This window comes from Herpailurus yagouaroundi, unplaced genomic scaffold (assembly GCF_014898765.1).
Source record: "Herpailurus yagouaroundi ecotype Mexico unplaced genomic scaffold, PumYag 159, whole genome shotgun sequence".
NCBI classification, from domain to species: Eukaryota; Metazoa; Chordata; class Mammalia; order Carnivora; family Felidae; genus Herpailurus; species Herpailurus yagouaroundi.
Genome location: NW_024412400.1, coordinates 51,507,273 through 51,534,532, shown reverse-complemented (window position 1 = coordinate 51,534,532; position 27,260 = coordinate 51,507,273). Strand labels below are relative to the sequence as shown.

The following is a 27,260-nucleotide window of genomic DNA, read 5'->3' as shown; positions in this document are numbered from 1 at the left end:
ACCTAATGGTAACCACAAATCAAACCACAAACCTAATGGTAACCTGACATAAATATGCAAAAAAACCCAAAAAGGAATCCAAGCATATCACTAAAGAAAGCCATCAAACCACAAGAGAGTAAAAAGGAACAAAGAACTGCAAAAGTGACCATAAAGCAAGTAATAAAATGGCAATAAATACATACTTACCAGTAATTACTTTGAATGTAAATGGACTGAACTACCTAATCAAAAGAATAGGGTGCATAACTGGATAAAATTGTAAAACCCATCAATATCCTGCCTACAAGAGACCTAAAGACACATGCAGATTTAAAGGGAAGAGATGGAAAAACATTTATCATGCAAATGGAAGTGAAAAGAAAGCTGGTAACAATATATTGGACAAAACACACTTTGAAACAGACTGTAACAAGAGATAAAGATGGACACTATATAATCATAAAGGGAACAATTTAACAATAAGGTATAATAATTGCAAACATTTATGCACCCAACATGAAAGAACCCAAATAACATAAATAAGTTAATAAACATAATAGAAGAAATCAACAATACTAGTGAACTGAAATTTTAACATCCCACTTACATCAATAGATCACCTAGAAAGAAAATCAACAAGGAAACAGTGGCTTTGAATGACAAACTGGACCAGATGGATTTAATAGATATATTCAGACACAGCAAAAATACACATGCTTTTCAAGTACACATGGAACATTCTCCAGAATAGATCACATTAGGCCACAAATTCAAAAAGACTGAAATCATAACATGCATCTTTTCTGACTACAACACTATGAAACCAGAAATCAACCACAAGAAAAAAATCTGGAACACAAATACATGGAGATTAAATAACATTCTATCAAACAGCAAATGGGTCAAAGAAGAAATCAAAGAAATTTAATAATACATACATACAAATGATCAGGAAAATACAATGGCCCCAAATCTTTGGGATGTAGCAAAAGCTATCCTAGGAGAGAAATTTATAGCAATATAGACCTACATCAGGAAACAAGAAAAATCTCAAACAACCTAACTTTACACCTAAAGAAGCTAGAAAAAGAGGAGCAAAGCCCCAAACTAGCAGAAGGAAGGAAATACTAAATATTAGAGCAGAAATAAATGAAATAGAGATTTAAAAAATCATAACAGATTAATGAAAACAAAACCTACTTCTTTGAAAAGATCAATAAAATTGATAAACCTTTAGCTAGACCCATAAAAAAAAAGAGAGGACTCAAAATCAGAAATGAAAGAGGAAGGGCTCCTGTGTGGCTCAGTCGGTTAAGCATCCGACTTTGGCTCAGGTCATGATCTCAAGGTTCGTGGGTTCCAGCCCCACGTTGGGCTCTGTGCTGACAGTTCAGAGCCTGGAGCCTGCTTCAGATTCTATGTCTCCCTCTCTCTCTGTCCATCCTCCACTCATGCTCTGCCTCTCTCTCTCAAAAATAAATAAACATTAAAAAAAATGTTTAATACAAGGATAAAGAGAAAATTCTGAAAGCAGCTAGGGATAAACATGGTCTAACATATAAAGGGAGACCAATAAGACTAGTGATGGATCTACCTACTGAAACTTGGCAGGCCAGAAAGGAATGGCAGGAAATCTTCAATGTGATGAACAGAAAAAATATGCAGCCGAGAATCCTTTATCCAGCAAGTCTGTCATTTAGAATAGAAGGAGAGATAAAGATCTTCCCAAACAAACAAAAACTGAAGGAATTCATCACCACTAAACCAGCCCTACAAGAGATCCTAAGGGGGATCCTGTGAGACAAAGTACCAGAGACATCACTACAAGCATGAAACCTACAGACATCACAATGACTCTAAACCCATATCTTTCTATAACACTGAATGTAAATGGACTAAATGCTCCAACCAAAAGACATGGGGTATCAGAATGGATAAAAAAACAAGACCCATCTATTTGCTGTCTACAAGAGACTCATTTTAGACCTGAGGACACCTTCAGATTGAAAGTGAGGGGATGGAGAACTATCTATCATGCTACCGGAAGTCAAAAGAAAGCTGGACTAGCCATACTCATATCAGACAAACTATACCTTAAAGGCTGTAACAAGAAATGAAGGGCATTATATAATAATTACAGGGTCTATCCATCAGGAAGAGCTAACAATTATAAATGTCTATGTGCCAAATACGGGAGCCCCCAAATATATAAAACAATCACAAACATAAGCAGCCTTATTGATAAGAATGTGGTAATTGCAGGGGACTTTAATACTCCACTTACAACAATGGATAGGTGATCTAGACACAGGATCAATAAAGAAACAAGGGCCCTGAATGATACATTGGATCAGATGGACTTGACAGATATATTTAGAACTCTGCATCCCAAAGCAATAGACTATACTTTCTTCTCAAGTGCACATGGAACCTTCCCAAGATAGATCACATACTGGGTCACAAAACAGCCCTTCATACATATACAAGAATTGAGATCATACCATGTATACTTTCAGACCACAATGCTATGAAGCTTGAAATCAACCACAGGAAAAAGTCTGGAAAACCTCCAAAAGCATGGAGGTTAAAGAACACCCAACTAAAGAATGAATAGGTCAACCAGGCAATTAGAGAAGAAATTAAAAAATATATGGAAACAAATGAAAATGAAAATACAACAACCCAAATGCTTTGGGATGCAGCAAAGGCAGTCCTGAGAGGAAAATACATTGCAATCCAGGCCTATCTCAAGAAACAAGAAAAATCCCAAATACAAAATCTAACAGCACACCTAAAGGAAACAGAACAGCAAAGACACCCCGAATCCAGCAGAAGAAGAGAAGTAATAAAGATCAGAGCAGAAATAAACAATGTAGAATCTAAAAACACTGTAGAGCAGATCAATGAAACCAAGAGTTGGTTTTTTGAAAAAAATAAACAAAATTGATAAACCTCTAGCCAGGCTTCTCAAAAAGAAAAGGGAGATGACCCAAATAGATAAAATCATGAATGAAAATGGAATTATTACAACCAATCCCTCAGAAATACAAGCAATTATCAGGGAATACTATGAAAAATTATATGCCAACAAACCGGACAACCTGGAAGAAATGGACAAATTCCTAAACACCCACACGCTTCCAAAACTCAAACAGGAAGAAATTGAAAGCTTGAACAGACACATAATCCGCGAAGAAATTGAATCAGTTATCAAAAATCTCCCAACAAGAGTCCAGGACCAGATGGCTTCCCTGGGGAATTCTACCAGACATTTAAAGCAGAGATAATACCTATCCTTCTCAAGCTGTTCCAAAAAATAGAAAGGGAAGGAAAACATCCAGACTCATTCTATGAAGCCAGCATTACTTTGATTCCTAAACCAGACAGAGACCCAGTAAAAAAAGAGAGAACTACAGGCCAATATCCCTGATGAATATGGATGCAAAAATTCTCAATAAGATACTAGCAAATCGAATTCAACAGCATATAAAAGGAATTATTCACCATGATCAAGTGGGATTCATTCCTGGGCTGCAGGGCTGGTTCAATATTATCAAATCAATCAATGTGATATATCACATTAATAAAAGAAAAGATAAGAACCATATGATCCTGTCAATCGATGCAGAAAAAGCATTTGACAAAATTCAGCATCCTTTCTTAATAAAAACCCTCGAGAAAGTCAGGATAGAAGGAACATACTTAAACATCATAAAAGCCATATATGAAAAGCCCACAGCTAATATCATCCTCAATGGGGAAAAACTGAGAACTTTCTCCATGAGATCAGGAACACGACAGGGATGTCCACTCTCACCACTGTTGTTTAACAGAGTGTTGGAAGTGCTAGCATCTGCAATCAGACAACAAAAGGAAATCAAAGGCATCAAAATTGGCAAAGATGAAGTCAAGCTTTCGCTTTTTGCAGATGACATGATATTATACATGGAAAATCCGATAGACTCCACCAAAAGTCTTCTAGAACTGATATATGAATTCAGCAAAGTTGCAGGATACAAAATCAATGTACAGAAATCAGTTGCATTCTTATACACTAACAATGAAGCAACAGAAAGACAAATAAAGAAACTGATCCCATTCACAATTGCACCAAGAAGCATAAAATACCTAGGAATAAATCTAACCAAAGATGTAAAAGATCTATATGCTGAAAACTATAGAAAGCTTATGAAGGTAATTGAAGAAGATATAAAGAAATTAAAAACATTCCGTGCTCATGGATTGGAAGAATATTGTTAAAATGTCAATACTACCCAAAGCTATCTACACATTCAATGCAATCCCAATCAAAATTGCACCAGCATTCTTCTAGAAGCTAGAACAAGCAATCCTAAAATTTGTATGGAACCACAAAAGGCCCCAAATAGCCAAAGTAATTTTGAAGAAAAAGACCAAAGCAGGAGGCATCACAATCCCAGACTTTAGCCTCTACTACAAAGCTGTCATCATCAAGACAGCATGGTATTGGCACAAAAACAGACACATAGACCAATGGAATAGAATAGAAACCCCAGAACTAGACCCACAAAGGTATGGCCAACTAATCTTTGACAAAGCAGGAAAGAGTATCCAATGGAAAAAAGACAGTCTCTTTAGCAAATGGTGCTGGGAGAACTGGACAACAACAAGCAGAAGAATGAAACTAGACAACTTTCTTACACCATACACAAAAATAAACTCAAAATAGATAAAGGACTTGAATGTGAGACAGGAAACCATCAAAACCCTAGAGGAGAAAGCAGGAAAAAACCTCTCTGATCTCAGCCACAGCAATTTCTTACTTGACACATCTCCAAAGGCAAGGGAATTAAAAGCAAAAATGAACTATTGGGACCTCATGAAGATAAAAACAAACAAACAAACAAACAAACAAACAAACAAACAAAACAAAACAAAAAAAAACTTCTGCACAGCAAAGGAAACAATCAACAAAACTAAAAGGCAACCAACGGAATGGAAAAGATATTTGCAAATGACATATCGGACAAAGGGCTAGTATCCAAAATCTATAAAGAGCTCACCAAACTCCACACCCGAAAAACAAATAACCCAGTGAAGAAATGGGCAGAAAACATGAATAGACACTTCTCTAAAGAAGACATCCAGATGCCCAACAGGCACATGAAAAGATGCTCAATGTCGCTCCTCATCAGGGAAATACAAATCAGAACCACACTCATATATCACCTCACGCCAGTTAGAGTGGCCAAAATGAACAAATCAGGAGACTATAGATGCTGGAGAGGATGTGGAGAAACAGGAACCCTCTTGCACTGTTGGTGGGAATGCAGACTGGTGCAGCCACTCTGGAAAACAGTGTGGAGGTTCCTCAAAAAATTAAAAATAGATCTACCCTGTGACCCAGCAATAGTACTGCTAGGAATTTACCCAAGGAATACAGGAGTGCTGATGCATAGGGGCACTTGTACCCCAATGTTTATAGCAGCACTTTCAACAATAGCCAAATTATGGAAAGAGCCTAAATGTCATATCCATCAACTGACGAATGGATAAAGAAATTGTGATTTATATACACAATGGAATACTAGGTGGCAATGAGAAAGAATGAAATATGGCCTTTTGTAGCAACGTGGATAGAACTGGAGAGTGTGATGCTAAGTGAAATAAGTCATACAGAGAAAGACATACCATATGTTTTCACTCTTATGTGGATCCTGAGAAACTTAACAGAAGTCCATGGGGGAGGGGAAGAAACAAAAAAAGAGGTTAGAGAGGGAGACAGCCAGAGCATAAGAGATTCTTAAAATTGAGAACAAACTGAGGGTTAATGAAGGGTAGGAGGGACGGGAGGGTGGGTGATAGATATTGAGGAGGCCACCTTTTGGGATAAGCACTGGGTGTTGTATAGAAACCAATTTGACAATAAATTTCATATTTAAAAAAAATTTTTTTAAAGAAATGAAAGAGGAAAAATAACAATGCCACAGAAATACAAAGGATTATAAGAGAATGTTAAGGAAAATGATATGCTAACAAATTGGACATCCTAGAAGAAGTGAATTCCTAGAAGCATATACTCTCCCTAAACTGAATCAGGAATAAATAGAACATATGAATACACTGATTACTAGCAATGAAACTGGAATCAGTAATTCAAAAACACCCAATAAACAAAAATCCAGGATAAGATGGCTTCACAAGTGGATTCTACCAAACATTTAAAGAAGAATTAATACCTATTCTTCTCAAACTCTTCCAAAAACAGAAAAGGAAGGGAAAGTTTCCAAATTCATTCTGAGGCCAGTATTATCCTGATATCAAAACCAGATAAAGATACTACAAAAAGCAAAAAAGCAAAAACAAAAGCCTACAGGCTAATATCTCTGATGAACATAAATGGGAAGTCCTCAATAAAATAGTAGCAAAAAAAAAAATCCAACAATATATTTAAAAAATCATTCACCATGATCAAATGGAATTTATTCCTGGAATGCAAGGCAGTTCAATATTTGCAAATCAATGTGATACATGACATTAACAAGAGGAAGGATAAAAACCATATGATCATTTCAATAGATGCAGAAAAAGCATTTGACAAAGTACAATATTCATTCATGATAAAAAAACTTTCAACAAAGTAGGTTTAGAGTGAACACACTTCAAAATAATAAAGGCCATATATTAAAAACCCACAGTGAGCATCATATGCAATGGTGAAACACTGAGAACTTTCCTCTAAGATAGGACCAAGACAAGGATGTCCACTGTCATCAATTTCATTCAATGTAGTCCTACAAGTCCTAGTCATACTAATCAGACAAGAAAAAGGAATAAGAAGCATTCAAATCAGTAAGGGAGAAGTAAACTTTCACTATTTGCAGTGATTCTATATAGTATCATATGATACTATATATAGACATGATACTATATATAAAAACCCTGAAGACTCCACCAAAAATTTACTAGAACTGATACATTCATTAAGGTTGCAGGATACAAAATATATAATGTATTTATATACTAATAATTAAGCAACAGAAATTAAGAAAGCAATCCCATTTACAATTGCACCAAGAATAATAAAATACCTAGGAATAAACATAACCAAAGAAGTGAAGGGCCTGTACTCTGAAAGCTATAAAATGCTGATGAAAGACACTGAAGACAACACAAACAAGTAGAAAGATATTCCGTGCTTATGGAATGGAATAACAGATATTGTTAAAATGTCCATACTACCCAAAGTGATCTAGATTTAATTACTAGATTTAATGTAATCCATATCAAAATACCAACAGCATTTTTTTACAGAACTAGAACAATCCTATTATTTTTATAGAACCACAATAGACCCCCAAACAGCAAAAGCAATTTTGAAAAAAGAAAAACAAAACTGGGGCTAGTACAGTTCCAGATTTCAAGTTATACTACAAAGCTATAGTAATCAAAACAGGATGTAAGTGGCACAAAAACAGACAAAGAGATTAAAACAAGAGAACAGAAAAACCTAGAAATAAGCCCCCACTTATATGGTCAATTAATCTTTTATAAAATAGCTGAAAATATGCAATGGGAAAAAGCCTCTTCAACAAATGGAGCTGGGAAAACTGGGTGGCTACATGCAAAAAAATGAAAACTGGACCACTTTCTAACACCATACACAAAAATAAACTCAAAACGGATTAAAGGACCTACATGTGGCACCTGAAACCACAAAAATCCTAGAAGAGAGCACAGGTAATAATTCTTTTTGACATTGGCCATAGCAACATCTTTCTAGATATGTCTCCTGAGGCAAGGAAATCAAAAGCAAATATAAGCTATTGGGACAATATCAAAATAAAAAGTTTCTGTACAGCAAAAGAAATAATCAACAAAACTAAAAGACTGCCTACTGAATGGAAGAAGATATTTGTAAATGACATCTAGTAAAGGGTTAGTATCCAAAATATATAAAGAACTTATATATTCTTTATATATAAAGAACTTGTACAACTCAACATCCAGAAAACAATCCAATTAAAAATGGGTGGAAGACAGGAAGACCTGGGTGGCTCAGTTGGTTGAGAGTCTAACTTTGGCTCAGATCATGATCTCATGGTGTGTTGGAGCCCCGTATGAGCCTGCTTCAGATTCTGTGTGTCTCTCTCTCTACCCCTCCCCCACTTGCTCTTGTTCTCTCTTTTTCTCAAAAATAAACATGCATTACAAAATTTTTTAAATAAAAATAAATGGGCAGAAGACATGGACAGATATTTCTCCAAAGAAGAAATACCGATAGCCAAACACACGAAAAGATACTCAACATCATTCATCCATCGGGAAAATGGATCAAAACTACAATGAGATATCACTTCAAACCTGTCAGAATGTATAAAATCAAAAACAAAAGAAATAGCTAAGTGTTAGAGAGAATGCAAAGAAATAGGAACCCTTGTGCACTGTTGGTAGGAATGGAAACTGTTGCAGCCACTGTGGAAGACAGTACGGACATTCCTCAAAAAGTTAAAAATGGAACTACCATTAATGCAGTAATCCCACTACGGAGTATGTACCCCTCAAATACAAAAACACTAATTCAAAGAGATACATGCACCCCTTTGTTTATTGCAGCATCATTTACCGTAGCTAAATTATGGAAGCAGCCCAAGTGCCCATCGAAAGATGAATTGATAAAGAATGGAATTATTATATTATTTCAATCATAAAAAATGAAATCTTGCCATTTGTAACAACATGGATGTATATGCTAAGTGAAGTAAGTATAATGCTAAGTGAAGTATAATGCTAAGTGAAGTTAAGTTAGTTAGTTAAGTTAGTTAGTTAAGTTAAGCTAAGTTAGTATAATGCTAAGTGAAGTAAGTCAGAGATAGACAAGTAACATATGATTTCACTCACGTATGGAATTTAAGAAACGAACAAAGAAGAAAACAGACAAACCAAGAAACAGACTCTTAACTATAGAGAACTGATGATTACCAGAGGGGAGGTGGGGGGGGAATGGGTGAAATAAGTGAAGGGGTTTAAGAGTACAGTTATCACGATGAGCACTGAGTAATGTATAGAATTGTTGAATCACTTTATTGTACACCTGAAACTAATCTAACACTGTATGTTAACTTTACTGGAATTAAAATTTTTTAAACTTAATTTTAACAAATCCACCAAAAGAGCTTTAGAAATCTGAATCATTTCTGATTGTATCCCAAACATCATAAAATCAGATTAGGGCACACATTTCACAGGAAAGCTAATCTAAGAATGGGCTGGGAAATACAGCATATTGTGGAATTTCTAGATACTATACAACCCAACTGCTTCTGGATCAGTTGAGAAGTATGGCTTATTCAAGCAAAAGCTTAGGTTGCTTAGTAACAATCTAGGTATGAAAGTCTGGACTAAGATGATCTGGGAGGCAGCAAGATCTCTAAACCATAGATATAGAATGGTAGAAAAACTTCTATTGAATTAATACGGCAGACATCCACAGAGATAGGAATTAGCACTAACAACACTCCAGAATCAAAACTAATCTGATTTAAAAACAATCATTAGAGTACTGCAGAAATTATAGCACCTGCCATTTAAAAAAACAATCTCGTTGACCAAAGAAGAAAGAATACTACATCAAACTAAATCGTCTATAAAAATTTCAGGTATGAAGAACACCATGTTTTACTGTATCAACACTAGATGTTTAATACTTAGCCTAGTATGATGCAGGATGATTATGCTTGGGGCGGTATTCGCAATAATGGCCAATATTGGCCATAAACTATAGATCTCCTTGAGTGGCAAGAACAACAGCTGCCAAGATTTACAAATTTATAGGACACTATCTTAATTTTGTAGGCATGAATCTGTTATGCATTATTAAACCCCTAAGTATTACTATGGGGGTCAATGCAGTATGCTACCTTACTGCTCACTATTGGATACCATACTCATTGCAGCTTTGGATACTTCCATGACCTATTCAGCAATGGTGGTTATACAAAATAGATTGCCACATTCTGCTGCAGATACAACTCCAGGGTCTGTGACATCTTTTTCTCCTCCACAGATTACTACCCCTATCACCTTATTGCAACTGAGGACTCAACAACATCACCAGCATCACCAAATGCAACCTTGCCACCCCTCCCCTTTACTATAAGATCTATCTATTCACTGTGAAACCTTCAATCAATGGAGAAACCAAATACCTAGGGAAGCTGATAAAGTGGAAACTTCTACTTCAATCTCCACGAGAATCATTATGGATCCTGAACAACACGCCCTATTAGAAACTGACTTGAAGGAGAAAGATTGGCCTGAACCACTGTCTCTTGGTATTATAAGCTAGCGTATATACCAAGACAACCAGGTACTGATTTCTGTAATTTTTATCTTACAAAATTGAATGTAGCACTGGACACATGCCAGAGATTCTGAAAATAACATCAATTTAATTCCTGACTTATTTTGTGTAGTAGCACTTTATCTTACAAGAGCAACTGCTAAATATTCAGAATGGGCAATTATATTTGTAAATATAAATTAGCCAAAAAATTGAACTTTACTATACTCTCAACTTATTAGAAAATTAAGAATACATTCATGCACACTATGTCCAGACTTTATAAGAACAGACACCTAGTAAGGTCTACAAAGGACACATAGGAAACTTAGTACATACCATTATCCATGGTGGTATACATCTGACTTCTGTCTCACCACAAATTTTTATTCTAAGAATATGGGAATTTATATTAAGAAAGCCTCTCATGGTCATAGTAGAAGCCACAATAGTAGCCTATACTTTGTAACTTAGTATACAGAACTTTTAACCAAAATATAGATTCCCAAATCAGGCTCAGTTTTATCTACCACTGAAATAGCCAAGTTGGTCCCCATGTGTACTTACTGTTTGCTGGGGTCCCAGGCATCTCTTATTGAAGTTCCTTAGCAAGCCACCCAATTTAGCCCTCGTAAGGTAGTCCATATTCCTCCAGCGCTGACTTCAGGGGAAGTACGCACATGTGTACAGATTAGGATTTGGAATTAGGCAGAAGCCAGTTACCTCCAATAGCCCCCTCCTGTGACCCAGCCTTGCCTGACAGTACCATTCCAGGTCCCTGGTTACCCTGAACTGTACCTCCCGAGCATGCACAGTCTGCACCTTATCAGCCAGTCTTGGGCGGCTGGGGCACTCCAGGCCTGTTGAACTCCTGCCACACCAAAACCCTGTGAATGGCCGCAGGATAGAGACATCCTCCCTCCAAAAATATTTCTGAGGCAGCAGTAATCCCCCCTTTGGACTGGATGCCTGATGAGGTCCAGAACATGTTGAACATCAGGGCTCCCAAATGTCTGTTACTGAAGGATACCCCTAGCTAGTCCTCCCAGCTCTGCCCTAGCAATATGGTCCAGATTCCTCCAATTTTACATTCAGGAGGAATATGTGCATTTATGTATGTTAAGGTTTGGAATTAGGCAGATTCCTTGTGTCCCCAGTAGCCGTCTCCCATCACCAGCTGCTCCTAACACTTGACGTGTTCCAGGTCCCTACTTAGCCTGACCCAGTCTGTCAGCCTCATGTAGGCAGGGCACTCCAGGGGTGTGGAGCTGGGGCCATCTGCAACCACTTGCATAAATGTCAGGCTTGAAGCGTCTTCAAATACAGCGAGGGAAGGTAATGGAAGTCTGAGAGATTTTCCTAGTGTGTAGTTTGAATGTCTCTCCTGAGTTTTTTGAATGGCCCAGAGAGCATCAGGCATGAAAATTACCTTTATGTTATCTACTGTGCTGATTTTCCTGAAGTTTATATCAAGTCATTCATATTTAGTTTGCAGGGCTTCAGGGAGAGAAGTCTGTTTTAATTCTCAATGATTCTAAATCAAAAGGATGGGAGAAAATCAGAAACATTGTTTGGAGAGTTGTAGCCAGTCACAAGACATCAGAATTCAGAATCTAGTCTGGTTTACAGGTAGAACACAAAACCTCAAAGATAGTCAACAGAACTGGAATCTAATATCCACAAAAGTATTACTGAAACAATTTTTTCTCTCTGAGGTCACCCTCATTTTCAAAGTTAGCCAAAATAAGACTAACTTGTCTATAAATAAGTTTGCTTTTATTAAAATTGGCCTTCTTTACATAAGGACAGCAAGTATAGTAATTGATTGTGGTCTTTTAAATCTGCTTTGCTGGAACTTTTCATAAGGAATCTTCAGACTGAAATTTTAATAGACTCTTGAGGTTAAGAAGTTTAGCCAAACACTTATCATCAAACTTTGCCTATAATACCTATGAATTTGTGTTACTTCCTTTATTCTTGATGTCCCCAAAATGTCCTGAGGTTCTTGTACCTACAATGAAGTGATCTTCCTTACTTACCTTGTAAGGCTGCCGGTTACTCTGTAAGCAAGGTGTCAGGCTGATATTTGCAATGGGCTTTATTAGCTCCATTAAGTCAACTTCAGTTCCTTAAAGCTATTTGGTCATATCTGAGTCTATGCATGTTTCCCTCAAATATGACATCCCCGTCAAAGCCTTGATGATATAGCCCATGTTTCCAATTGTATCCTGTTACAAGGAGAACAGATTCTTATTGAATTCATGCAAATAAATATATTGCCATGAAAATATAAAGTAACAGAGAGTTTCCACATTCTGGGTGGTGGGGGGGGGGATCAGGTAAGGAGAAGATAAAGGTTTCAAATCTGTTTATAAATGTGTAATTTATTGCTGTAAACCCATTAGCTTAAGGGAAAAAGTTTTCTTAAATCTGGAAATAAAACATTCTTAAAAATCAGCAATGTTTTGGGGCACTGGAGTGGCTCAGTCGGTTAAGCATCGAACTCTTGATTTTAGCTCAGGTCATGATCCCAGAGTCATAGGATAGACCTATCAGTTGGGCTCCACGGTGGGCATGGAGTTGCTTAAGATTCTCTCTCCCTTTCCCTCTACCTCTCCCCCGCTCGTGTACGTGCTCGCTCTCTCTCTCTCTCTCTCTCAAAAAAAAACCAACAATATTTCTAACCAAAAGTCATAAAAATTATATTACTCCTCTTCATCAGTTTATTCACTCACATGGAATTATTCTTGTTTTGTTTAAATCCAGTTTTTCCATTAACTCTGGATTTTTTACTTAAAGATCTTAAAGTTCTCAGAAACCTGTATCCTAGAGTGTTTTTCATGAGTTTCCTTGAAGATGAAGCATTTTTGTAGCAACACTTGTGAAAGCATTGAATAAAAGTAAAGCTGTTTATAAATGATAAAAGATTTAAAAATGACAGTGGTTAAAAATATGATTAGAATTCATGATGCAGTTGAGATGGAAATTTGGTTACTTCTGTGACACACAATTCAAGATAATAAGTAGAATTACAAGCGATAGTCTTTTAACACATTAGAGATTTGCAAGACAAAGGCAGGTTTTTTTAAATTTCCACAAAGTACTAGGGTGTCAAGGGACTGACCTGCCTTTTAAAATGGAACTTGCGGGGTGCCTGGGTGGCGCAGTCGGTTAAGCGTCCGACTTCAGCCAGGTCATGATCTCGCGGTCCATGAGTTCGAGCCCCGCGTCAGGCTCTTGTCTGATGGCTCAGAGCCTGGAGCCTGTTTCTGATTCTGTGTCTCACTCTTCCTCTGCCCCTCCCCCGTTCATGCTCTGTCTCTCTCTGTCCCAAAAATAAATAAACGTTGAAAAAAAAAAATTAAAAAAAAATAAATAAATAAATAAAATGGAACTTGCTTCCTATATCAGGGAGATTTAGAACTAAAATGGGAGTCAAAATACTTATGCCTTTGAAAAGTCTGTACAAAGCATTTTTTACAAAAACCTCTTTCTGAGGTATACAATTTAACCTTGGCCTCTATTAGGCCAAATGTCTCCTAGGAGACATTTTGGTCATCCGTTTGTGTGAGGGGTGGGGGTGTTGTGGATGACCACTAATCTTCCTAATTCCTCTCTAAATTTGGTAGGAACTTCTGAAAGTGGAAGTAAAAGGGCTATGCTGCTGTCCAGCGGGCATAAATTTTATCGCGTGTATGGTGAAGGTGGGAGTGTCTAGGATACATCTATAAAGGATATTGCATAGAAATGCCTGAAGCTGGCAGAGTCCAATTATGGAGTCCTGAAAAGCAGGAGCAAAGCAGGCCTTACTGTCAGTCTGTTAAGTTTAATAATAAACTGTTAAGTTTATTTCCTGGCTTTTGGCATTTACATGATTAACCTGTATATATTGAACCTAGAAATTAGGCTGGAGTGCTCTGTGTAAATCTTGTGGGGAAAAAGGAAGTTAAAACAGGCAGATGGGGCTGGATTTCAAGAAGGGGAATTTACATTGGATATGGACAGTAATTTTTATCTTAAGTTTAATTACTGTTCTTTCATCTTGTCAAAGGAGCTTCAAAGGGTAGCCATCATCCTAATAAGATAATTGAAAACTCTCTGTAAATAATATTTTTCTTTCAAATATAGCCAATTGAAAGGATCCATCGTCTGGCAATGATGAGTAGGATCTTACTAATCTCAACCATGACTCAAACGATTAAGGTTTTTTATGGGAAAACCTAAAGGCAATTCTTCAGGCTTAGACCAGAACCCAAGAGGCATCCTGGGTGAGGGCATAGATGATACATCCCCCATGGTCCAAAATTTTACTCCCAAAATAGACTAAGACAGCACAGGCCTTCATTGCACAGGCAGTTAGGATGGTGTAAAGAAAATAATACCTTTGGTCTCCCACAAAAATGTGAGACATCTCTAGTCACAGACCCACTAATTTGTGACATCGGGCAGGCACTACTGTAATGAGACTTTTCTAGCACTAATGGAGGTTACGAAGACAAGGGTCCCTTATGGGCTGGGACCTCTTATAACATAGAACTCCCGATTGCTGGCAAGGCCAGACAATGAGAGTACTGCTTGTAACTGTGTGTCTCAGAACCTCATTCTACTTGACAGGCCACCACAGTACCCTCTGGTAATTCAATCTTGTGGATGGTGGAGACCAGAGAGAATATTCTCACTGGTCACAAAGCCAAGCTCTGAGGACATAAAACAAAACAAAAGGAAAAACCTCATCCGGCTTTTACATAGACGACCCGCAGCAAAGTTTGTCTAAACAGATACAGATGTGATGGTAACTGTGACCTCACCAGTCTGTGAGGCCAACTCGAACAACAGGCTGACCGGGACTATGTCTGTGTGCTCTGCTATGGTAATTCATTTTGATGACAAATGACACAAAATACAATGATAAAGAAAAGCTGTGGTCATCTCTGGGTGGAAATCGATGTGCGAAGCCAAGAGAACTCTACCAAATGCACCAGAGCCATTAGAGCCAAGGCACTAGTTCCACAAATATTTTCTCCTGCTAACTTAGATTTAGGAAGAGAGAGAAAAAGGACTCACATCACTCTCACTTGCACGAGACCTGGCAGGCAGAGATCCAGTTGGCTGATGTGGTGATGGGGATTCTTCCCTCGTGCCAGCTTTTGTCAGATGTCCCATAATCTCTCAGCCGCAGCAGTGTCCAGCCAGCTAAAGTTTATCCTGCTGGCTATGCCAACTGTTGAGGAGGAAGAACGATTCTCTACCTTCAAGGTTCTTCTAGGTGATCTAAGAATTAAATTGACAAGAGACAGGTTAACAGGAGAAAAATAGTTTAATTATATGCACAAGGAGGGCTGATATTAAGTTTGAGACTCGATGAACTAACCAAAGCAGGCATTTTCATGCTTTATAATCAAAGAATCAATAAATCTGTGAGAAATTGATGAGACAAAGAAAACTTAGGTTCACAAGCTTCAGTTTTAAAGAAATTCTAACAGAATTTGAGCTAGGGTAGTAAATTAGTAAAAGTAACAAGATGTTTACACAGCCTTCTTATCTCTGAATTCCTTATCTGGTGATTAAAATTTATCTTTACATCCTGATACAGGGAGGGTACTTTTCACATGGGAGATTTATTTCCTGCTTTCTAGAGACAAAGCTGTTGGGAGTGTTATTCTTGTACTGGCTGTTTCCTAAGTGACTTTAATCCAAAATAATATGCTGAAGTGGCACATTTTGGGGGCATTCTGCCATTTGCCCCCACATGTACATTTTATAGGTTAGGGCTTGGATTAAACAGATGCCTTGGACTTAACAATGGCCCACACTTGTGACCTGGCCTCTCCCAACACTTGCCCATTCCAGGTCCCTGGGTACCCTGACCTGCTTGTCCCACCCATACCCAGTTCACACCTTGTTAGCTGGCCTTGGGCTGCAGGTGGCCATCCAGGCCCCTGGAGCTCTGGGTGAATCCAATCAACTGAAAAGCCTCAGGGTGGGGGGAGCCCATACTGAGAAAAATTTTCCAAGGCCACAGATTTAAACTGGCAGTAGTCAGTCCCCATTTGGACTGGCTGGCTGATGCTTTCTTGAGCTTCTCTAGCAATCAAGGCTCCTAGATATCTTTTTTCTTTTTTTTTTAGTTTACTTATTTTTGAGAGAGAGAGAAAAAGTGTGAGTGGGAGAGGAAGCAGGGAGAGAGGGAAAGAGAATCCCAAGAAGGCTTCCACACGGTCAGTGCAGTGCCTGATGTAGGGCTGGAACCCACAAACTGTGAGGTCGTGAAGTCTCTTAGGGGAGGGTTCCTAGACCATGCTGCCTCACCTGCCCTGGCAGGCAGACCAGATCCCCCCAGCTCTGCCCCCAAGGGGAATATGTGCATTTGTGTAGATTAGTGCTTGGAATTAGGCAGATTCCTTGGACATTCAGCATGTACTCCCATGGTCCAACCTCTCCAGATACTCACCCTCTTCTAGGTTCCTGCCTACCCTGACCTGAGCAGCTTGAGAATGTGTAACACACACCCCATCAACTTGATGAGGGCAGCCATGGCCTTCCAGGCCAGCAGAACTAGGGTGGGTCCGAACCACCTGTATCGCCATCAGCTCAGAGGGTGTCCACCTCCCCAAATTCTGAGATGGTAGCTTTTAACTGGTGACAGTCCCCATTTGGACTGGCTGCTTGATGAGGTCCTGAGTTTACAAGTCTTCCAGGTGTCTCATACTGGGAAGACCCTGGCCTATGGGCCCAGCCCCACGTTGACAAGGCCATCCACTTTCGTCCAGCTGGCCATAGGCGACAGAGCTGCAGTCCAGGTGCCTGAAGCTCTGGAAACACCACAGCTACCTGCCTGGCCTCATGGTGGAGGGAGTCCACATCAGGAAAACCTTTCTGAGGCAGATTTAAACCGGTGACAGTCAGTTGCCATGTGGACTGGCTGCCTGGTGGGGTCCTGGGGTTCCCCATCAAGCAAGTCTCCCAGATATCTCTTCTCGGAATATACCCCAACCATCTTGTGTGGACTCACCCTAGCAAAGCAGTCCAGATTCCTCCAGCTCTGCCTTCAGGGGAAATATGAACATTTGTGAAAATTAGCACTTGGAATTAGAAGCAAGTACCCCCAGTAACCTGCTCCTGGGACCCAGCCTCTCCCTACAGCTGTCATGTTTTATGTCCCTGTCTCCCCTGCCCTGTGCTACGTATAAACATGCAGTCTGTACTTTGTCAGCTGGCCTTTGGGTGCCCAGGCCCCCTAGGTCTGTTGGGCTTAGGCCTTTCTCCAAAACCTTCACAAGCTCCAATGTGGAGAGTGCACACTCCTTATAAATCTTCTGAGGCTGCAGATTTAATTGGCAACAGATAGTCCCCATTTGGAATGGATTGCCCGATGTAATCCTAGGCTTCTCCAGGTGTTACCTGGATCCAGGGATCTAAGGCTCCCAGGTGTTTCTTCTTAGAGAGTACCCTAACTATCCTGGGCTGACCCACTTTGGCAGGTCTGTCCAAATTCCTCCAGCTCTGCCCTCAGGTGGAATATGAGCATTTGTGTAGGTGAATGCTTTGAATTAGGCAGATGTCAGGAACCCCCAATGCTTCTCCCTGTGAACAGGCGCTTCAGGATATTGTCCTGGCCACCCTGACCTGCACGGACGATGAATGTGCCGTCTGCACACTGTTAGCATTTGCAGGGGCACTCCAGGTCCATGGAGCTCTGGTAGGACATCAACCACCTGAGTGGTCTCAGGGTGTAGGGAGCCCACCAGCTCAAAGTATTTCTGAGGCTCCATTTTACATTGAGGACTGTCAGTACACATTTGGGTGTACCTGACCATCCCGTGCGTCCCCACCCTGGTAAGGTCATCTAGATTCCTCCGGTTCTACCCCCAGTTGAACAGGCAGATTTGTCTATGTTAGAGCCTGGAATTAGGGAGATATGTTATAGTCCCTATAGCCTGCACCTGTTATCTGGCTTCCGCATACACCTGTCCCTGGCTACCTGCATGGCCCATGCATGTGCAGTACGCACCTGTCAGCCTGCCCAGGCAGCCAGTGCCCATCAGGCCTAGGATTTCACGCCAAGTCCCCAATCACCTACATAGCATTTTGGGTGGATGTAGCTCACCACCAAAAATCTTTCTGAGGAAGCAGCTTTAAACTGGCTACAGTCAGCCCACATGGCCTGGCTGCATGATGGGGTTGGAGGCTTCTGCAGCAATCAAGAACCCTAAGTGCCTCTTATTGAAGGATACCTTCATGGATCAGAGTAGCCAGGAACAGGTCAATGTCAGGTGAGGCCCAGGCAGGGGAGGGGACTATTGGAGGTACCTGATCTGCCTAATCCCAAGCCTTCTGGTACACAAATGCACATATTCACCTGAAGGCAGAGCTGAGTGAATCTGGACTGCTTTGCAAGGTCTACATTGGTTTGGCTCACCAACGTATCCTCCAAAGAGAGACACCTGGGAGCCCGACTACAGCACAAGCCCAGGACCACATCTGGCAAGCAGCCCACAAGGAGACTGGCAGTCTCCCATTTCAGCTAACACCTTAGAGTGATTTTGGGGGGTGGTGGGTGGGCTTCCTCCACTTTTTGCAATGCAGGTGGTAAGGGATGGGCCCAAGCTCCGAAGGCCTGGAGGGCCTCTCTGCTCAAGGGCAGCTGTCAGTGTGTGTGCTGTGTATGTGCCAGACTCACATGTGCCTGTGGCCAGGGTCCTGGAAAAGGGTAAGGGTTGGGAGAGGTTCTCGCACATGAGAACTGAGAGGAGAACCCCCACAGGTTCTTTGGGGGTAGAAAAAACTTTAGCCTAATTGCAAGGCCTACCTACCATTGTACACAATTCTCCCCCTCCAAGGCAGAGCTGGAAGTTTTTCAACTTCCTTGCCAGGAAGGAGCCAGGCAGGCAGGGCAGGGTATCCTCCATTAGGAAACACCTGGAAGCACTAGTCTCCATTGAAGCCTCGAGTAAGGAAGCAAATCCATAGAAACACTGTTAGCCATTTCCAGTTGCCATCTCAGAGTGGTTTTCAGGAGGTGGGCTCCCACGACACCAGAGGCTATGCAGGTGGTTGGGGCCTGGCTAGAGTTCCACGGGCTTCAGTGCCGAGTCTGCCCAAGAGTGCAAAAAAGTGCATGCAAACAAAGTAAGCATGCACAGGTGGCATGGGTCAGGGTGGCCAAGGACCTAAACAGGGCAAGGCATCTGGAGAGGCCAGGTCACTGTAGTAGGCCCTGGGGGTTATAAAGCATCTACCTAATCCAAGCCATAATCTACACAAATGTGCCTATTCCTATTGATGGCAGAGCCTGAGTAATCTGGGTTGTCTTGCCAGGGATGGAATGTGTGGTCTCCAAGAAGAGACACCTGGAAGCCTTGATTGCCACCCGAAGCCTGGGACTCCAGCAGACAGTAGGTCCACATGGGGTCCCCAGTCACCCATTTCAGTGGTTGTCTCAGAATGGTTTTCAGGGGGAGGTCTCCCTCCATTCCCGAAGATGTGCAGTTGGTTAAGTGTAGGCCCTAGCTCCACAGGCCTAGAGGGTTCTGGCTACCCAAGGATGGATGACAGGGGACGCCCTGCCCATGTGCATGTCACACAAGTCAGGGTGGCCAGGAACCTGGAACAGGGTGAGGCCAGATCACAGAAGCAGTCTTTTTCTAGTACCTGGCATCTAATTCCAAGCCTTATTTTACACAAATGTGCATATTTCTCCTGAAGGCAGAGGTGGAGGAAAGTGCACAAACCTGCCAGCATGGAACAGCCAGAACTGTTGGGTACCGTCCAAGAATAGACACCTGGGAGCATTGATGGCTGACTAAGACCACGACCACATCAGGCAGTCAATCCAAATGCAGACTGTTTAATCAAATCATTGGTTTAATCAAATCAAATCAGAAAGATTTTTGAGGAGTGGGCACTTTCCATCCTGGAGGCTATGCAGGTTTCGGAGACCAGCCTGAGCCCAATAGGCCTGGAGGATGCTAACAACCGAAGGCCAGCTGAGACAGTGCAATCTGCACATTTGTGGGCAGCGCGGGTTAGGGTAGCTAGGGACCAGAAACAGGGCATGTCTCTGGAGAGGCCGGGTCACAGGAGCAGACTTTTGGGGGTACAAGGCATCTGCTTAATTCCAAGTGCTAACCTACAAAAATTCACATATAGACTTACCGCAGAGATATTGTGGGTTTTGTTTGCAGACCACTGTAATAAAGCAAATATTGCAACAAAGTGAGTCAAATGAATTTTTTGGTTTCTCATTGCATGTAAGTTATGTTTACACTATAGTCCCTTAAGTGTGTAATAACATTATTTCTTAAAAAAATAACGTACATACCTTAATTAAAAAACACAGTACTTTATTGCTAGGGGCTCAATTGGTTAAGTTTCCAACTCTTGATTTCAGCTCAGGTCATGATCTCACAGTTCGTGAGTTCCAGCCCCGCGTCAGGTTCTGCACTGACAGCACCGGGCCTTCTTGGGAGTCTCTCTCTCTCTCCCTCTCTCTCAAAATAAATAAAAACTTAAAAAATATTTTATTGCTAAAAAATGCTTACCATCACCTGAGCTTTCAGCAATTACTAATTGCTGATCTCAGATCACCATGACAAATAAGGAAAAAGTTGGAAATACTGAATTGCCAAAACGTGACACAGAGACATGAAATAAGCAACTGTTGTTGGAAAAAATGGCACTGATAGACTTGTTCAAGGCAGGGTTGCCAAAAAATTCAATTTTGAAAAAAAAAAAACAAAAAAAAAAAAACAACAACCCAATATCTGTGAGGCACGATAAGATGAATCACACAAAACGAGCACACGCACTTTCTGAATTTGGGTAGACTTATGACTCCTTCGACCAATAGTTTACAGCAGACACAATAGTGAGGCTGAGTCATAAAAGGCAATGCAGCACTGGCCTTATGCACGAGAACACTTGAGGCTGGAGCCCTGAACTGCCACATAAAGTCTAATTACCCAGACGACACTAGCTGTAAGGAAGCCAACCCACACAAAGTAGCCAAGAGTAGTTGCTCCTAGTCTTTGAGCCAGACCAGCCCAAGGGACTCCTCAGAGAAGAATCAACCATGCTGTGCTTGGATGGAATTTCTGAGCCACAAAATCTATGAACATAATAAAATGGTTGTTTCTAAGATGCCAAATTTAGGTCAGTTTGTTATGCAGAAAAAGTAACTGCAATGGAATATGAGGGTCAAAGACATATGGGTATGAATGGACAGATTCATTATCCAAATATATTCCAATCTGCAGAATGGAAGTTCACAATACTTTGGAATAAAGTTTTTCCAAATAATCTAAAGAAATTTTTGTACATACATGTTGTCCCACTTGAGAGATTCAGAACATGTAAAGCCTAGTCCCTTTAGTTCATGCTTTCTGTTCAAACTACTTGTTAGTTGTGTGAGCCTCTTAGTTCTAAGATAGAAGAATAAAGTCAGTAAACCTTGCTCTTTTTTTCCTAAAGTTTATTTATTTTGAGAAAGAGGGGGAGAGAGGGCATGTGCACATGGAGGAGGGGCAGAACGAGAGGGAGAGAGAGAGAACCCCAACCAGCTCCAGGAGGACAGCACCCACTGTGGGGCTCGATGTCACAACTGTGAGATCATGACCTGAGCCAAGATCGAGTCAGATGCTTAAATGACTGAGCCACCCAGGTGCCCCTAAACCTTGCTCTTTGAGCCCCCATTTCAAATTGTATCTCATGAATGACGTTAGTAAAAGACATCCTCAAGTTTTCCAATAAAAGAATTGATTAGCCTAACTTCTCAGGTGATTATATTAATTCATGTCTCTATTTTATAGTTCTAGCAGTAAAAATGTCAACACTATTGCTGACATTTTAAACACTAATACAGACATTATTTTTATTTGTATTTTAAAGCCACAAAACCCCAACACAAAAAGCCACGAAGCCACAAAAAAAAAAAAAACCAACAATGCTCCTGCTTTATATTTTGTCTTTAAAATAGTGCATATAGTAAGGATAATAATAAAGTCCTATAAATATATAAAAAGTTTTTTGGAATAAGCAAGTTTTGTGTTTCTACCATCCTGGGATCCAGGTTTCTAATTTTATGATAAATGTAAGATATAAAATATATAAAAGATATAAAAAAATATAAAAGATAAAAATCACTACTCTCGAAGGTAGAATTTTTTTGGGGGGGAAGAATAACATAAAATAACAGTGCTTCTGTGAATTGCAAACTTCAGGATACACATATAACATTACACAGACATTATGGGAATAATTTATCCTAATATAAATGTTTGGATTAAATATCACAGATCATATTTTTTCTGTTTTCATTCTTCATTGAAATCAACAATTTTTTTTAATTCTCTTTATTTTTTCACCCCAGTTTTACTGAGATATAACTGACATATAATATTATGTAAGTTTAAGGCACATGATGTGATGATTTGATAAACACATACATTATGAAACATTGACCACAACAAAGGTAGTCAACACATCCCTCCCCTCACATAATTACCACTTTGTTTTTGTTGTCATTATGTTGAGAACATTTAATATCTGCTTTGTTACTGGGAAAACTAGATAACTGCATGCAGAAAAATGAAATTGGACACTTATCTTACACTACTCATAAAAATGAACTCAAATGGATTAAAGACTTAAACATAAGACCTGTAACCATAAAGGGAACAGCAAAAAACTCCTTGACATTGGTCTTGCAGCAATTTTCTGGATATGACACCAAAAGCACAAGCACCAAAAGCAAAAATCAATAGGAGCACCTGGGTGGCTCAGTCCGTTAAGCGTCCGACTTTGGCTCAGGTCATGATCTCATACTTTGTGAGTTCGAGCCCCGCATCGGGCTCTGCGCTGACAGCTCGGAGCCTGGAGCCTACTTCAGATTCTGTGTCTCCCCCTGTCTCTACCCCTCCCCTGCTCACGCTCTGTGTCTGTCTCTCAATAATAAATAAACGTTAAAAAAAATTTTTTTTAAAAAGCAAAAATCAATAAACAGGACCACATCAAACTAAAAAAACCACACAGCAAAAGAAACTACTAACAAAATTAAAAGGCAACCTACAGAATGGGAGAAAATATTTGCAAATTATATATCTAATAAGGGGATAATTTTCAAAATATATAAAGAATTCAACTCAATAGCATAAAACAACAAAACAAAAACCTGATTAAAAAACAGGCAGAGAAATTGAATAGTCTTCCAAAGATGACATACAAATGGGCAACTAGCATATGAAAAGGTGCTCCCATCACTAATCATCAGGGAAATACAAATCAAAACCATGAGATATCACCTCATACATGTTGGAATGGCTATTATCAAAAAGACGAGAGACAAGTGTTGGTGAAGTTGTGGAGGAAAAGGAATCCTTGTGCATTGTTGGTAGGAATGTAAACTGGTACAGCCACTATGAAAAATAGTATAGAGAAGTTCCTCAAAAAATTAAAAACAGTACTACCAAATGATCCAGCAATCCCACTTCTGATTCCAAAGGAATTAAAATCAGGATTTCATAGAGATATCTGCAATCCCATGTTTACTGCAGTGTTACTTGCAATAGCCAAGATATGGAAACCATGTAGGCATCCATCAATGGATGTATATAACAAAAATATGGTGTATACATATAATGTAATACTATTCAGTCATGAGAAAAAAGGAAATTCTGCCATTTGAGACAACTTGGATGAACTTTGAGGGCATTATGCTAAGCGAAATAAGCCAGTGTATGATCTCACTTATATGTGGGATCTAAAAAGCCAAACTCAGAGAAACAGTAGTGGTTACCAAAGGCTGGTGGAAGGAGGCAGGGAATGGGGAGATAACTGGTCAGAGGATACAAACTTCCAATTATAAGAGGAGTAAGTTCTGGGATGTAATGTACATCCTGGTGAATATGGAATAGTATTTGTCTGCTTCACTTAGGTTAATGCACTCGAGTTTCCAATTTTTTTTTAAGATTACTTATTCATTTTGAGAGAGAGCTTGCAAGCAGGGGAGGGGCAGAGAGAGGGGGAAAGAATCCCAAGCAGGCTCCATGTGGAGCCTGACTCAGGGCTCGAACTCAACAATCTAAGCCAAAATCAAGGGTCAGATGTTTAACCGACTGAGCCACCCAGGTGCCTCTCCAATTATTTTTAAATTATGGAATACAGAACAGTGTATTTTCTTTCAATATAGGGAAATAACACATAAATCAAACTTCAGGACTACCCTCAAATCAATATACAAAATATGTTTCCAATCAACTTCTGCAAGTTACTGTTGACCAAGCAGAGTAAGACAAACACCAAAGAAATAAATTGCTAATAAGACAACATGCTTCACTCAGTTGGTATATTTTAGTGAATTCTATTATTCGTTCAAAGTTAGATAATATTACTAGATATGTTCACCCAGAAACTAGAAAATGGAAAAAAACAGCAGTTCTGTCTCATTGTAGGTCTGTAAGGTAGGCAAGGGACTCTGTGCTTTAGGTTCCCCACGTGTAGAAGAAGGATAACAACATCCACTGGCAGAACTGGAAACAGGTGCCACCATACTGAGAAGCCTATAGGGTGGCCATGTAGTCTGGAAACACTGATATATTATTTCATTATTTATGAAATAGATCAACAGAACTCCTAGGATTACTTTTTCTGGGGCAGCTAAAGCTACAGGTTTACTCTTTGAAAGACACAAATCATCTAAGGAAATGCATTACTGAAGCACTTGCAGGGATTGATTGGAAACGATGTATTTCTTTCATAGAACCTACAGTTGTGTCATTTTGAATTGAGTAGAGCACCCCTCTGTTTATATATTTTTTCTCCGGTTTCTGATTCCAAACAGTGCACCACAGCACTCCCTCCCCTCTCTCCTCTCTTTCTCTTTTCTTCACTGCACGCACATATGCGCGCGCGCGCACACACACACACACACACACACACACACACTCCTACTTTCACTGTATTGCTATGAATGAAAAAAAGCTATGAGGCAGCTTTTACCAGAGGAAGTTTTATATCTATCCATATACAAACTTACCTGCACCCCCCAAAACCTCCCTTAACATAAGAAAATAAACTTTAAAAATCCTTCCACTTCCTTTCACAGGTATTTAAAATTTTTTTTGAAAGAGAGAGAGAGAAAGATAGACAGTGCAAGCAGAGGAGTGGCAGAGAGGGAGACACAGAATCCAAAGCAGGCTCTGAGCTGTCAGCACAGAGGCCAGGTGGGCTCAAACTCACTCAGTGGGAGATCATGACCTGAGCCAAAGTCGGAGGGAGGGCTCAACCAACCGAGCCACCCAGGTGCCCTCACTTTTACAGGTATTTTGTAAAAAGAGGTATTTAAAGGAAAGGCTGATTCAACTATCAAGAAAACAGAGTAAGTTAAACAGAGAAAGCAAAAGGGAGGAGAGGGCAAGAACCAGAATCATGGAAAAGGGGAAAAGACCAGTGAGGGAGGAAGCCAAGAAAAGTGGCAATAGATGCCCAGGTCCAGCAGCGGGTTCTAAAGGCAGCTTTAGTCAAACTGGGAAGAGTATTGGCATTGTGAAAGCAGTGGCCTGGATTCCATCCCTATTGAGCAAGTCACACAAATCTCTGTGTCTATTTGACTATCCCTAAAAACAAAACCTTCACCCCTTACAGTTTAAATGCTTTTTACTTGTATTACACCCTGATTTTCATTTTGGCTTTAAACAGATTACAAAACGATTAAATACTCCTGGAAGCTCTTTAACCGTTTTTTATACCCACGCTTTCTTGATGACACTCCTGGATAATTCAAATGGAAACTAAATTTAAACTAAATTAAAATTACATTAATTTCATTAACCCAGACTAGGTACTGCTTATCCCAGCTTCCAATATACAAAGTTACGATTTTATGGATGTCACTTTCTGCCAATTGACACACCAAGAGAACACATAAAAACAACAAGCAAAAAGCCTCCAAATAAATCCAAATAACAACACATTTTGCAGCTTACTTCTAACAGAACTCTCAGCTTGGAAGGAGCTGGAACTAGGGTGAGGGCCGTTTTCTCCCTTATTAGGAAACGGGAACAGTTTAAAGATTTAATCTAAAGTCTTAGGAAATTACAAGAGGTTTCCTTTACAAAACAAGTTCAGGTTGGGGAGGAGCAGGCAACCAGCCCATCCGGCCCGCCCCTCACTTAGCACTATATCGACTGAGAGGAGTCTGCTGCTGACGTCACAAGAGACCGGCGCCGCGGGAGGACGAGAGGAGGAGACCGGCTACGTCACGGCCGCTCAGGCGCGGAAGTCGGCGCGCCGGGAAGGCCCACAAGTTAGATCCGGCAGCTGGCGGAGGGAGCCTCTCAACCTCAGGCGCAAGAGAGCTTTGCGCGTGCGCCGGTTGTCCCTGGATTTGCAGTTGTTTTGGGGAGTGTGCGGTCCTTCCCGTCCGCCCCCGCAGCCTGGCAGGCCCCGGCCTTCCTAGAAATGACGGAGTGGGCGCGCGCTTTCCTCTTGACAGTTGTGAAATAATTTCTCGCCTGGAGCCTACGTCAGCCCAGCCAGGCCTTGCATGGGTTCAGCGGCAGAGCTGGGCGCGATTGTCCCTGGGCGGACCGTGAGGCTCAGCGGGGCCTGAGAGCCTGGGGTGGTGGGTTGTTTGTCTGACGCCCTGTCAGTGCTGAGCTTTCTCCGAGCTCAAGCTTGTAGCAAGGGGAAAAGGACTTTCCGATTGACCAGCCCACTTCAGTCACTAACCCCCACGGTAGAGCCCTTTGGGAAACCTGCCTGTCCTCCAGAATCGGGAAGGCGGGCTCTTTAGCAGTTGGCGGAGGGAGTTCTCTCCAGAGTCATATGTAAAAAATTGTAAATGTAATATTTAACTCTTTAATTAAATTCATTTATCCCAAAGCACGCAGAATGTTACAAGGTTCGGTATTGAGAAGCACGAACAAAGGTCAAATGATATTGTGGCCTTCAGGGTCTATAG

At 40.4% G+C, this 27,260-nt stretch overlaps 1 long non-coding RNA gene across 4 annotated transcripts in view; it reads right to left on the bottom strand.

Annotated features, from left to right (window-relative positions):
* Nucleotides 1-26,649, bottom strand: part of LOC121033900 (uncharacterized) — a 57,126-nt gene extending 30,477 nt beyond the window's left edge. Inside the window, exons 1-5 of one of the 4 annotated variants that reach the window (XR_005792186.1) lie at nucleotides 26,284-26,649; nucleotides 15,368-15,574; nucleotides 12,343-12,531; nucleotides 11,733-11,837; nucleotides 10,871-10,964 (exon numbers count right to left, since the gene is read on the bottom strand). This is a non-coding gene — a long non-coding RNA (uncharacterized LOC121033900). Of the gene's footprint in view, nucleotides 1-10,870; nucleotides 10,965-11,732; nucleotides 11,838-12,342; nucleotides 12,532-13,038; nucleotides 13,188-15,367; nucleotides 15,575-26,283 lie in introns of those variants that run through there. The other 3 variants (XR_005792184.1, XR_005792185.1, XR_005792187.1) reach the window with 3 other exon arrangements.
* Nucleotides 26,650-27,260: the final 611 nt, after the last annotated feature.